At 39.7% G+C, this 13,773-nt stretch overlaps 1 protein-coding gene across 6 annotated transcripts in view; it reads right to left on the bottom strand.

Annotated features, from left to right (window-relative positions):
- Positions 1-12,873, bottom strand: part of ACSL4 (acyl-CoA synthetase long chain family member 4) — a 93,158-nt gene extending 80,285 nt beyond the window's left edge. For all 6 annotated transcript variants that reach the window (XM_059679321.1, XM_059679322.1, XM_059679323.1 and 3 more), the window contains exon 1: positions 12,734-12,873. The gene's annotated coding sequence lies outside the window, so the exon portion shown is untranslated. The remainder of the gene's footprint in view (positions 1-12,733) is intronic.
- Positions 12,874-13,773: the final 900 nt, after the last annotated feature.

Here is a 13,773-nt window from a genome sequence, read left to right as displayed (position 1 = left end):
CTGGCAGACAGGGGGCTGGGGGCCGCGGTGAGAGGGGCCAGGTGGGGGCACAGAGGAAGGACCAAGACCTGCCCCTGTGCCCACCACAGCTTCATGGTTCACAGTTCCTTTCAAGGTGCACGAATTCATGCATTGCACTGGGCCCCTAGTGTGTGTTTGTGTATGTGTGTGTTTGTGTGTGTGTATTATTGATTTCAGAGAGGAAGGTAGAAGGAGAGAGAGAGAGAGAGAGAAATATCAATGATGAGAGAGAATCATTGATCGGCTGCCTCCTGCACGTCCCCTACTAGGGATCGAGCCTGCAACCCGGGCATGTGCCCTTGACCAGAATCAAACCCAGGACCCTTGAGTCCACAGGCCAATGCTCCATCCACTGAGCCAAACTGGCTAGGACAAGGTATTTCACTCTTAAGAGCAACAGATAAATATGAAGATTTTATAATGAGTCTTCAGTTTAATAAATGTTTCTAGATAATATGAGAGCAGAATATAAATATATATTTGCCCAAATCAAACTTGGTTTCCAACACAGTACTCTTAATATGCAATTTTATATACCATAGACAAAGATTCATGTTTCTATAGATAGATAGATTTTCTTTACTTTCATAAGTTGTAAATGAATACAACTAGATCAGTGGTTGGCAAACTCATTAGTCAACAGAGCCAAATATTAACAGTACAACGATTGAAATTTCTTTTGAGAGCCACATTTTTTAAACTTAAACTATATAGGTAGGTACACTGTTATTAACTTAATTAGGGTACTCCTAAGGCTTAGGAAGAGCCATACTCAAGGGGCCAAAGAGCCGCATGTGGCTCGCGAGCCACAGTTTGCCGACCACGGAACTAGGCCCTCACCTTTAACAAAAATTAGAGCATTTGGTTTTTCCTTGAACTGAAAATACTGTTCAAGCTCAGTTTAAAATCTTCATTAAAACCAAACTCCACCCAAATAAGATTCCTAATGACATTTTAATGTGTTTCAATTATTCATCATTACTAATAATTACAATTTAACTTGAATTTAACCAGGTGGTATGTATCAACTAGACCTTTTGTGTTATCCATACACATAGTTAAATTCAAGTCAGAACTGAACTGGTTCAACATTGAGAAATTAAAAATTCCTTAGTTATTTACTTTTGGTGACCAGGACTTTTTAAAAAAGATTACACAGTTTGTTCTAGAGACCAATTATTTTAACTAGAATAGAACACTATATTTACATGGCACCATGTTGTTCTTTTCTCACCAAGATGTCTTTTTTACTTATTCAGAGTTACCAATCATGAAAGATGTTTACAATACAGTGTCAAGTTAAAGTAAAGAAGTTACAAATCACTGTGTACAACATGGGTGGGGAATGTCCAGCCCACAGGTCACATGAAGCCTGCGAAATCATTTGGTCTGGCCCTGCCAAGGCATTAGGAGTGAGTTAATTAAATGTTTGACTAAATCTAATAGGCTAATTTTTAAGCTGATAATTTTGTATGCCCTACGAATGATGTTATAAATATCTAAATGGCCCTTGGCATAAAAAAGAGAAAAAAGGTTCCCCACTCCTGGTGTATAGCAAGAATGCACTGTGTAGAATGATACATGTTTGCACATGTGTATGCCTATGTGTATATAGGGCATGCAAGTGTCCATGCATGTGTGTACACAAACATGTGTGCACAAGCATATACTGGGATTAGGTGTTTTTCTTTTTCTTTATACTTATACTTTCAACATACAAAATTTAAAAATACAAATGGTATTTTAATGAAGGGAGAAAAGTATTTTTTAAAAATATCTGAGCGCTCATTAAGTACAAGGTACTACACCTCTAGCACAGTGTCATTGTAAAATATACAATGAGGAAAGCAAGTGTCCTCCAGTGTGTAAAAGTTTGATATTATTAATCTGTATAGTTACTATCAAAACAGTCCTCATAAATTTAGAAATACATTGTAGAATGGTAAAGGATAAAAAGTAAAAGAACCCCTAAATGGCTCCTCTGATACTACTCCCTTTCCTGGGCCTCATAGAAATCAGGATTTTAAAAAGATTCCCAGGTGATTCTAATGTGCAGCCAAGGTTGAGAACACTGCTCTAGAGATTACTGGTGGTATGTATCAAGAGTATTCCATATAACAGCATATTATTATTGAAATCATTCTCCAATTAATGGGTATTTAGGTTACTTCCAAGTTTTCACTGTTATGACCTGTTTCACTACAGTAAAAACTTATGTATACATTTATATACATGTGTGGATATTTCCCTAGAATAGGTTCCTAACAGAATTGCTGGGTAAAAAAAATAAAGTATATTTAAAAAATAAGAGGATTTTGGTATTCTTTATCAAAAAGTTTAACTATTTGCATTCTCTTTAACAGTGTATAGCACTGCCCAGTTCTTTCTAAAAGTGAATGTTATAGTTTTTGCCAATGGCTTTGGTGAAAAGGGTGTTTAAAAAAGGAAACAGCAGCCAAAATGGAGTCACTTTTGCTAAACCCATCACCAAACCAAAACTTAATAACTAACCTAATTGTAGTTTCAGTCTCTCCCAGGAGTGGAAATTCAAACCAATTATTCTGAAATTTCCTGGTAAATACCAGGATAAAATCTTTGCCATTCCCACCCTGGCCAGTGTGGTTTGGTTGGTTGGGCATTGTCCTGCGCACTGAAAGGTTGCCAGTTCCATTCTGGTCAGGGTACCTGCCTGGATTGTGGGCTCAATTCCAGGTAAAGGTTGTGTGGGAGGCAAACAGCTGATGCTTCACTCTTACATTGATGTTTCTCTCTTCCTCTCTCTTAATGTCTCTCTTTAAAAAAAAATCTTAAAAAGTAATCTTTGCCATTCCCTTCCCAACAACAACAAAAAAAGAATATGACCTAGCCTAAAAATAATCGTTTACTTTATTTTACTAATAACATACCTGCTACATCATTCTTCCTATAAAAATCTTTCATTTTGTGCAACACCTGGCAAGTTGCTAGAAGAGATGTTGCTGATTCACAAATCGCTTAATAGAGCCAAATCAAAGCTTCAAATTTACTGGATTGAATTTTGTTATTTAACAATGGTTTGTTTTTTTTTTAATTAAATCTTTATTGTTCAGATTATTACATTTGTTCCTCTTTTTCCCCCCCCCCATAACTCCCCTCCTCCCAGTTCCCGCCCCACCCTCCGCCCTCACTCCCCACCCACTGTCCTCATCCATAGGTGCACGATTTTTGTCCAGTCTCTTCCCACATCTCCCACACCCCTTTCCCCCCCAAGAATAGTCAGTCCATTCCCTTTCTATGTCCCTGATTCTATTATAATCAACAGTTCATTCTGTTCATCAGATTATTAATTCACTTGATTCTTAGATTCACTTGTTGATAGATGCATATTTGTTGTTCATAATGTGTATCTTTACCTTTTTCTTCCTCTTCCTCTTCTTAAAGGATACCTTTCAGCATTTCATATAATCCTGGTTTGGTGGTGATGAACTCCTTTAGCTTTTCCTTATCTGTGAAGCTCTTTATCTGACCTTCAATTCTGAATGATAGCTTTGCTGGATAAAGTAATCTTGGTTGTAGGTTCTTGGTATTCATCACTTTGAATATTTCTTGCCACTCCCTTCTGGCCTGCAAAGTTTCTGTTGAGAAATCAGCTGACAGTCGTATGGGTATTCCCTTGTAGGTAACTGAGTTTCTTTCTCTTGCTGTTTTTAAGATTCTCTCTTTATCTTTTGCTCTTGGCATTTTAATTATGATGTGTCTTGGTGTGGTCCTCTTTGGATTCCTTTTGTTTGGGGTTCTCCGCGCTTCTTGGACCTGTAAGTCCATTTCTTTCACCAGGTGGGGGAAGTTTTCTGTCATTATTTCTTCAAATAGGTTTTCAATATCTTGCTCTCTCTCATCTTCTGGCACCCCTATAATTCTGATGTTGGTACGCTTGAAGCTGTCCCAGAGGCTCCTTACACTATCCTCGCATTTTTGGATTCTTTTTTCATTTTGCTTTTCCGGTTGGATGTTTTTTGCTTCCTCGCATTTCAAATCATTGACTTGATTCTTGCGCTCCTCTGGTCTGCTGTCGGGCGTCTGTATAATATTCGTTATTTCAGTCCGTGTATGCTTAATTTCTCGTTGGTTCCCCAATATAAGATCGAGGGTCTTATTAGTTTTCGTGTAGATCTCATTAAGTTTATCGACAGCTTCTAAACAGTTCTTGAGAGACCTTAAAAGTGTGGTTCTGAACTCTATATCTTCCATTGACAATTTTGTCCTGTTTCTTTGTCTCCGCATTTTGTTATGCTTCCTTGGTGTACCCCCTAGTGGTCTTTGTTTGAAGTCTTATAGTTAAATCTTGATTGTTGTAGCTAATTCCAGGGAGGGTTTGACCTCCAGGCCAAGTGGCTATGAGAATCAGCTGAGTCAGCAGTGAGAGAACTTCTGTCCTCTAGGGAGGTGCTAATCTAGCCTTTGCCTGAGGCTATCCGGCAAATGGTTCTGCGCTGGGCTTGGGCGGGGCGGGTCGCACAGAATCAACAGGGTGGGCCGGAGAGAGCAGTTATGGCGGCTCTCAGTCCTGTCCCCAGGGGCTCTGCCTCTCTGAGTCCCAGCACCCGCTGCAAAGCTCGGAGAGAAAGCTGCCCTCGCTCTGACCGAAGCCAGACAGTCCCGCTTCTCCCGTTTGAGTCTGGGTTCCTAAAGACTCGCCCGGATCTGGAGCTCAGAGTCTGCGACTCCCTCCCGATTGAAAACAACAACCGCGCCCTCCACCGCCAGCCCGCTCCGTGCACTCCGCACCTCAGAATTTGACTTCACCACTGCGCCTCCTCTGAGTGTCCGTGTGCGTTTCTCTTTCCTCCTAGTTGTAGGACTTCCACTCAGCCAGCGTTCCTGTGGTTCTGGGTGATGTCCATTCCGTGTTTTAGTTTCACTTTTGAAGTAGTTGTTCAAAGCAGCAAACTCCGGCGTTAACCTATGCCGCCATCTTGGTTCCAACAATGGTTTTAATATCCCTAATTACTACAGTGAATTTTAGTATCCTTTTTTATGCATCTTTTTTTTTCTGGGAAATGCCTATTTATAACCTCTGCCACGTTTTCAAATGGGTGTCTTTTTTTCTTATTGATTTGTAGAAGCTCTTTATATATCATGGATATAAAGTAGATACCTTTTAATATAATGTTATTTGAAATAGATGATTAGCTAATTGAAAAGGTCAATTAAGATGAATAATCGTAAAAATGCATACAGCAAACAATTCATTTTATCTTGATTTCATTTTATCAGTAGTAAATGTATACTCATTCATCAAACTTCTGATATAGGGCCAAGAAGCCAAAGCTTTTTATTTAACTCTAGGCCCACTGAGTTTAAAGAAATGTAAACAGGAGTCTTAGACAACATAGAGCTTCAAAGAACTCAAAACATATTGGCAAAGCACTGAGTAAAGAACACTTTTAAATATTTATATTTATTTTATATGAATCTTTTATCATCTTACCCTAATTGGACAGTAATAACTTGCTTTCTTCAAGTCTTTCAAAAACAATTTGTTTTGTATTTTAAAATGAACCTGCTCTGACTGGTGGTGCTCAGTGGTTAGGATGTCAACCAGAGCACCAAAGGGTCGTGGGTTTGATTCCCAGTCAAGGGCAAGTACCTGGGTTGCAGGTTTGATCCTGGCCAGGTCGAGGCACATAAGGAAGGCAACCAGTCAATGTGACTCTCTTCTCTCTCTCTCTCTCTCTCTCTCTCTCTCTCTCTCTCTCTCCCCCCACCCCGTGCCTGCTTCCCCCTTCCTTTCTTTCTCCCTCTCTTCCTCCACCAGTGTGTCAGTGTCCGTCCCTTCTACTCTCTAAAAATCAATGGAAAAATATTCTTGGGTGAGGATTAACAAAAAAGAAATGATCCTAATGTAACTATCATCCAGCTTCAAAAAATATCCATATGTGCTATATTTTATTTCTTTTATATCTCTACACACTCCACACACCCACCACCCCTCATATCATTTGAAGCAAATCCCAGATATCACATCATTTCATCTGTAAACTTTCAGTAAGAACTTCAATTCCCTCCCTCATATTTTATCACATTACAAAATATGAAAATAAATGACAAAAACAGCCAGCATATATAAATTCAGTGATAAAAGCATCGGTTCTACTGATGGGTACATAAGCACACTGGTATACTGGAGATCAGCTTACTAATAGCAAGTGTTCACTGTACAGTTTAATTTACAATGAAAATGAAAAGCATCATTTAATGTGGTGAGTCAGTTAAGTGAAAGTCAATTAAATATTCTACTGCATATGTAGAAGCTATTTTCCTCAGTCTGTCATCTGCCTTTTTAACTTTGTTTTGGTTGTCTTATGCTTTCCAGACGCTTTTAAAATACATGCTTATATTTTTAAATACATTCTTAATTTATTTTTAGTGTAAGATGTGAGATTGAAATCAATTTCTTTCCAAATGTATATCAAATTTCCTAACTCAATTTCCATTTTCAACATCACATATATAGGTCATTTAAAAGAACTAAAGTGTTGCCCTGGCCAAGTGGCTCAGTTGGTTGGAGCATTGTCCCATACACCAAAAGGTTGCAGGTTCCCTCCCTGATTGGGGTGCAATCTATCGATGCCTCTCTCTCTTTCTCTCCCCCCCTCACTTCCTCTCTCTCTAAAATCAATAAAAACATCCTCAGGTGAGGATTTAAAAAATAATAAGTAAAGGGTCAACTTCTAATTTACAAAAGAATGTTATTTTTTTAAACAATAAACCAACGGTCTAAGCACAGCTTGATAGGCTCAAACTACTATATATTTTTTAATCACATAGCAGTTCTGGGAGCAGGAATAACAGCAGTGCCATTCCTGGCTTTCTCATTACCACACTGGCAACAACAAAATCACCCAAGGACATCAGGACCACATAGGCCTCTTTCTGAATCTCACTAATTGCCATACCTGTGAATTTACATTCACAATAAAATAGCCCACACTTGACAACAAAATCAACCCTCTTCATCCATTCCTTAATGCTGCTCTTGGACAACAAATAGTGTCTTGTGGACTTAGTAAAGAAAATGAATACACTCTTCTCAACCACAATTTCCCATGGAAACATAACTAAAAGGTACTAAAAGTCGAGGTAAATTTTGTTAAATTTCCTTTATAACGTAAAGACTCAAAAAATTTCAAGGTTGTTTTGTCCCTAGGCAAACTTTTTCTGTAAGGACCAGGGATCAAATAGGCTTTTAGGGCCATAGTTCTCTGTTTCAACTTTGAGATTGTAATTTAAAATTTTGAATGCAGAGACAGTACAGAAATGAAATGATGTGGCTGTGTTACATCAGAAGTTATACTTTGGATTTTTCATTGTTCTTGTTTCGTGTGTGTGTGTGTGTGTGTGTGTGTGTGTGTTGTTTTGTTTTTGTTTTTACAAAGACAGGTGGTGAGCAAGATTTGGCTATTGTCAGGATTTGGCTAGTCCTTGCATTATACCAATGGTTGATCTTTTTGAAATAGCAATCCACTACCCTAGCTGTACACTTAGTTGAGCAAATATGGTGACATGAAGGGACAAGTAATCATTTCATTACCACCTTACAGAAACAAATACTTTCAAAGTTAATCACTAACTTTTTCCTGTAACTTCTCATATGAGCACATACATTTTCAAAATATAAAATTGCAAGTTCCCTTCAAGCTAATATTTTAAAAGATAATTAAAATGAACATTGAGTAGCTACTACAAAAGGAAAACATACAGTTTAGACATAAAAATTCAAGTCTTTCATACATTATTATGATAGAGTATAAAAAGTCTACTAAGTACATGGTAATGATTCGCAACTTCACTACTCAAAATGCAAAATAAATATCCAAAGTACATTTAAATGAGAACACAACTTCCTTCCCTTTGGGTTATTTACCAAAAACCTTGATTAAAAAAAAACACCCAGTTTTGCCAAAATATGTTTAATTGAGAAAGTGAAACCAAAATTCCCTTGGCACATCCTGTGCTTATTTAATTTAAAAATATTAATTTTAACATTTCACTTGACAGCCTTGTAAGGCAGAAATTATATTGTTAAGACATAAAAAGATACAGCCATTTTAATATAGCATGTGTGAGTATGGATTCACATTCTACACAATCAAGACCACTTGTTCACAGGATATATTTGAACTCCAGGATTGTGAAATTAAAAATGTTCAGACTGCTTAGAAAATTATTGGGTGTTAGAGAGAACAGCAAGGAATACATTAAATAACAAAAGTATATAGCACCCCTTGACCCCAAAGGCTGATAGATAAAAGAAAAAATTGATAAACTGGGACTCACCAAAATTAAATACTTTTGTACTATGAAAATCCCTGTGAAGATGATGAAAAGGCAAGCTATAGATGGGGGGAATATATTTGCAAACCAGGTATCCAACAGAGGACTAGTATTTAGAATATATAAAGAACTCGTAGAACTCAACAGTATAAAAAGAATATCCAACTGGAAAATTGACAAAAGACATGATCATACAGTTCACTAAAGAGAATTCAGAGATGAGCACATGAAAAGATATTCAACATCATTAGCCATAAAGGAAATGCAAATTAAAACTATGGCAAGATATCACTATACACCTATCAGAATGGCTAAAATATGAAATAGTACCACCACCCAATGCTGGCAAGAATAAGGAGTATTGATATGTTGCTGGTGGGAATGTAAAATAGTAAGCCATTCTGGCAAACAGTTTGGCAGTTCTACATCAAACTAAACATGCAACTAACATACAAGCAGCAATTGTGCTCTTAGGCACCTATCCCAAAGAAATGAAAATTTATGTTTACATAAAAAGTACTACATGACTGTTCACAGGAGCTTTATTCATAACAGGTTAAAAAAAACACAGGAAATAGCCAGATGTCCTTCAAAGGGAGAATGTTTAAACAAACTAGTACATCCACACCATGGACTACGACTCAACAATGAAAAGGAAAAAAAAAAAAAGGAAAAAAAAAAAAAAAAACAATGAAAAGGAACTATCAATACAAGACACATTCCCTGCAGGAATCTCCAGGGAATTATGCTAAGTGAAAAAAAAAACCAATCTCAAAAAGTTACATACTGTATGATGCTATTTATATAGCATTCTTGAAATGGCAAAAGTATAGGCATGTAAAACAAATTAGTGGTTGCCAGGATCATGGAGGGAGAGAGAGAGAGATGGCTATGGATACAAAATGGTGATGAAACAGTTCTGTATCTTAACTGTGGTGGTAGTTACTACACAAATTTAACCATGTGATAACACTGCATAGAGCTATATACACACGAAATGTGTGTATGTAAAACTGATGAATTCTGAATCAGATGGATGGAATGTATCTATTTCAATTGCCTTCGTTGTAATATTGTACCACAGTGATGCAAGATGTTACCATTGGAGTAAATTAGATAAAGTGTATCATTTCTTAACAAGTGTTTAAGTATCTACATCTCAAAATAAACAGTTAAAAGAGAAAGAAAAGAGTAAAACAAGCCAGTGAGTGCTAGGAGTGGGGAAAAAAGAGCTTTTATTTTTGCTAAAGTCTCAGCAATTAAAAGTTAAGGAAGAAAGAAAAAAAGGAATGCCAAGAAGAGAGTCTAAAGGCTGCAATTAATACTATCACCCACATCTTCCTGCCCTGTAGAGCTTCAGTATCCTCAGGACTTTATGTCTGTGATTTGACTGTTATTGTTGTTCATAAAAATAAACTGTCTATACATATATCTCTACATAATCCCCACCTCTATCACTATCATCCCAGATTAAACTCATAGGGTAGGGCTTGTCTTAACCATCATATCCTGGAGACTGGCACAAAATAAGTGACAGATGAAGGAACAAGGTAAATTAAATGAACAAATAAATGAATGAATGAGATGCCTGCATATTCTTTTAAAGTTCTTAGTCAATCACAGTTACAAGGCAGTATTTATACATTTCCTTACAAATTTCTAAAAGCCATGAACACTAAAAAAACAAACTGTGGTATGGACCTGGCCCAGTGGCTCAGTTGGTTGGAATGTTGTCCCGTACACCAAAAAGGTTTCAGGGCTGATTCCTGGGCACATACCTAGGTTTGGGGTTTGATCCCTGGTTAGAACACATATGAGAGGCAACTGATTCTCTCTCTCTCCTCTTTCTTCTCTCTCTCTCTCTCTCTCTCTCTCTCTCTCTCTCTCTCTCTCAGCATATCCTCGGATGAGGGTTATAGAAAATAAGTGTGTTATGCACACTGCGCACATTTTACTTACAAAAAGAAATGAGCAATACCTGACTTTTTGTAAAATGCTTCCCAATTTAGAGATCTCCACATATAGCGTAATCATTTGCTAAGAATGGATTAAGAATTATGTATATATAAATTGGAACTAGTATATGCAGATCTTTGAGAAAAACATCCTAAACAACTGGTATAACTAAGTATATATGGCACAACCTTGATACAAATGGCATCAGATAGACATATATATGTGTTCATATATATAGTATATGAACAAAGAATGCAAATTGGGGGACTTATGGATCACTCTGTCAACCATCAAGACGCTTTTACAAATACAAAAACTAAGAGAGGTAAAGTTACTTGCTCAAGGTTATACAATGAGCTAGAACTGGAACTGAATCTGAGCCTCTCCAACACCTCAATTCATTTCTCACTAAATATGGCAAGACTCTCCTTGCCCCTCCCATTCCACTCCTACCCAAAACAATTAAAGAAAAAAAGTAAAGACTCATGGACCTAGACAACAGTATGGTGATTGGCAGAGGGAAAGGGGGGTGGGGGAGGTAGAAGAGGATATAGGGGGATAGATAGTGATAGAAGGAGACTTGGCTTGGGGTGGTAAACACGCAATACAATATACAGATGATGTGCTACAGAATTGTACACCTGAAACCTACATAATTTAATTAACCAATGTCACCCCAATAAATTCAATTACAAAAACAGAAACAAATCTTAATATAAATAATTTTTTATTATTTTTAGAGAGAGATGGGAAGTGAGGGGAGAGAGGGAGAGAAAGAGAGAGGAAGAAAGAGACATTCATTTGTTGTTCCACTTATATATGAATTTGGGATCAAGCCCGAAACCATGGTGTGTCAGGGCGGCAATGCTCTAACCAACTGAGCTACCAGGCCAGGGCTAAATTACTTATTTTTTAAATAGGTTTTTTAAAAGGATGGGGGTAAACTGAATTTACTCAAGCTTTTCAGTGTTTCATTACACTGTCTGTGAACTTTTAGTTGTCAAATTACTCTCACATCAGAACAATAAGGTGCTTTATTCTATGGTGCAAGTACTATACTAACAGTTTCATGTTTCATCCTTCACTTAAATGGCTGAGAGGGTGTTAATTCTTACAGAAGTCTTACATATCTTGCACTTTACCAGCTTCAATGGAAAATATGAGCTATTTTACAATTCAAGGAAGAGGCTTTCACTATTAAAATCTTGACTGATATGCTCATGGACATTACTGTAATTGAATCTCCACTTGCATGCAGCCTTAGGTATCAGAAACAGTTAAGCCCTGGCCCCAGTAACACAGTTGGTTAGAGCGTGGTCTGATCCACTACGGTTGAAAGTTTGATCCTGATCAGGGCACATACAAGAAACAACCAATGAATGCATATATAAGTGAAACAACAAATTGATGTTTCTCTAAAATCAGTAAATAAAAACTTAAAAAAACTAATTTTAGAGGCAAAGTACAAGAAAAACTAAAGTGACAAGCAACTACTGGGAAATGGTTGATTAAACCATAAAGCAGACTGCTTACTTTTTCAATGGGATTCATTTAAGTGCCATTTTGTCCTTGTTCTGCATCTCACAGCAGTGATGATTGATTTTTTTTTTTAAGGTCAAAGAGTGAATAAAGCAAATTCATTGCGAGAGGGTGGAAAAAAATGCCTTTGAAGGAGGATATGCTGGAGTGAAGAGGAGAAATGACGTCTTATTTAAAATATGTAACCCCTTGATGGGGGTTAGGCAATGAATCATATTCTCCTCGATTTTTCTATGTGCTATAGTCATCCGCCACAGTTCTTTCTGTTGGGCACTGGAATGAGAGGATGAGGAAGTGAATAAAGCTAATACTAAATATATAGCACCCACTGAGGACAAGAATATAGAAAGAACGAGGGAAAAATAAGAGCATGCTTCTGCTAAAATCCAGCTGTTTTCTACCATATGTAACACTACGGAAGCTAAGAGGATAGTGAAAACCAGGGCATCCCTCACATTAGAAGGGCGGATGCTTCTAAGGTAAGAGACCCGCTTACCCTCAGATATATAGAGCGAGCCAGAGGGGACAAAATGGAGTTGAGGTCTAGGGACGCCCTAAAGGTCGTTGGGAAGCCTGGCAAGCTCTTGGTGTGCCCCTTTGGAAAAGGGCATGGCAAAGGATAGTACCCCGATCAGGAAGATGCCTGTCTCTCTCCGGGAATGGTGAGCGGCAGAAGAGGCAGCCCAGGGTCTCGAGGACCCCAGACTTCAGTAAAGGGGAAGATGTAGAAATCTCGGGGATCTCTCCGGCCCCGGGGGAGGCGGGCGGATAGTCGCTGGGGTTCAAAAAGAAATGGAGCCGATTTCGGGAACGGGAATAGGAACGTTCGCTCGACCGCCTCTGGGCTCAGATGTCGGACGGTGGCGCCGGGCCGAAGCCTCACCAGCGGGGGGTTACTCACCGGACGCGTTACCCACGGCGATCTCGCAGCCGGCAGGCGCCAGACCCTCGGGGAGCTGGCGGGAAGGAGCGGCGAGTCCGCTAGCGCTGAGGCGAGGAGCGGCGCGCCGGGGAGGCCGGAGAAAAAGCCGCAGCGGCGCGCGCGCACCCCAACGACCGGCGGAGGCGGAGGCGGGGCGAGGAGCGGCGGTGCGAGCCCGGAAAAAGACGCGCCTGGAGGGGCGGGCGGAGTCGGGGCGCGCGGTGGTGAGGCTGCGGCAGCCGAATCGCTGGCGCCCACGGCTCGGCCCACCCACGCTTTTGCCTCCGCTCGCCCGGGACGTCAGCCGGGGAGGCGGGGCCGAGCGGGCACCCAGCGCGAGGGAGGGGGTGCTGCGGCGAAGCTGCACAGGCTAACGGCGCCCTGCCGGCTCGCCGCAGGGTCTCCATTCCCGCTTCCGAGTCGCTGCTGCCGGGCTGGCTGGCCGCGTTATCCGTGTGTTTTCAAGCTCTGCGCCTGGCTGGTTTCAGCGAAGTGCAGAACCGGCCCAAGCCAGCACCTGTGCTGGCTTCCCAGCATGAAAGTTCCTCTCAGGTCATCTCCCAGCTGCCCTTTAAAGAGAATTCATCTTTGGATTCACTACCCTTCCTATGGAGAGAGATCTTGCCCAGCAAGGACACCTTGCTCCTCCAAGCCTGAGCTAATGCCTGCAGCTTCCATTTATCTCGCCTCTCACTGCGTTAAGACCCCCGCCCCGCCTGCTGATGAAATATCACAAGGATGCAGGGTTTTCACTTTATGCCTTTCGTATCCACGATGCTGCAAGGAAAAGCCACTGCAGCGCTCTGATATCTCGCTGGACCTGATCGTTGCTTATGGGCCGGTCCTACAAATACTGTTCCTAAGAGATTTGAGAAATTGCTGTTAAAATAAAATTCCGGCAAACTGTCTCTGGACTTCAACAGGAACAGATCTTAATTGCAAATGAGCCACGACAAACTGCCAAGAATTTATCATCAAAAACAATAAGAATAAAGCGCCAGTATTCTTCCAGTTTCCTG

Source organism: Myotis daubentonii, chromosome X, assembly GCF_963259705.1.
Source record: "Myotis daubentonii chromosome X, mMyoDau2.1, whole genome shotgun sequence".
NCBI lineage: Eukaryota > Metazoa > Chordata > Mammalia > Chiroptera > Vespertilionidae > Myotis > Myotis daubentonii.
Note: the sequence above shows the minus strand (reverse complement) of the source record. Positions and strands in the feature narration are given on the sequence as shown.